At 32.1% G+C, this 1,037-nt stretch overlaps 1 protein-coding gene across 1 annotated transcript in view; it reads left to right on the forward strand.

Annotated features, from left to right (window-relative positions):
* Window positions 1-1,037, forward strand: part of LOC106879695 (zinc finger protein 681) — a 35,130-nt gene that overhangs the window by 8,915 nt on the left and 25,178 nt on the right. The gene's annotated exons all lie outside the window — the stretch shown is intronic.

Consider the following 1,037-nt stretch of genomic DNA (forward strand, 5'->3'; position numbering starts at 1 on the left):
TTGGGGTTAGGGGAGGATGAGGTGAGGATTTAAAATTTGGAAAAGGGGGTTTAAAAAAAAATTCGAAAAAGTTCAAAATCTAAATTTTTTTGGCTTTTTTTTTTTCGTGTGGAGTGAAATTTTAAAAAGTGTTTGTCTTTTTTTTTTTTTTTTGGCATATTCGTAATTTCCGATATCAAACGTAGGAATCCGAAGAAAATTTTTCAAAAAATGCATTTTTCAAAGAGAGGTGCGATTCTGCATTAGCTTCCTATTAGAAGTCTGTCTTATTGATTCTCATTATCAGATATACTATCAATAATTATAATCGGTCTTTGACTATCAACATTAAAACCACTTTAAATTAGTGATGCTGAACAAAAGCTGTTAACTTTATATGCTAAAAATAAAGGTAAATGTTGACTAAACGATGGATTCAATTTACCTTAAGAGAGACAAACTTTCTCTTTAAGAAATGGAGGAATAACGATAATTGAAATGGAATTTGGAAAGGAAAACAGTGGAAGTATTAAGACAACAATAATTGATATCAGTTAAAGCAAGTTTTTTTTAACTCACTTCTATTACATATGTGACAGCCGACCGGATTTTGATTAAGACAACATCGTTACTTTAGGAAAATTTCTTCTCTTCTCTTTGCTTTAATCTTTGAACACATCAAAACAAACAGATATAGTGAGGAAAATGACACACGACCTATACAATATAAATGTTGTTTTGGTGGACATTGGAATTAGACACTGAGGGAAAATGGCTGTAACTTTTTTATTTTTTTATTTTGGCGATTTTCGTTTTCGATAATGTGTTCTATATGTCACGGTCATGCGATTCCCCCTAAAAAAAATTTTGGACCCCCCTTCCTTACACCCCCACCCCACACTTGATATGCTAGAAATAACAGCTAAACGCGGACAATCCAAATCTTGCATTGGTCCAGATGGACTATATGTAATCTGAACCGGCATAACTACAGGGTTTTACCCCCCAGATTTTGAAAGGTCATAACTTTAAGAAAAATGAATTTTTTTTAATGAAAT

The sequence above is a fragment of the Octopus bimaculoides genome, chromosome 21 (assembly GCF_001194135.2).
Source record: "Octopus bimaculoides isolate UCB-OBI-ISO-001 chromosome 21, ASM119413v2, whole genome shotgun sequence".
NCBI lineage: Eukaryota > Metazoa > Mollusca > Cephalopoda > Octopoda > Octopodidae > Octopus > Octopus bimaculoides.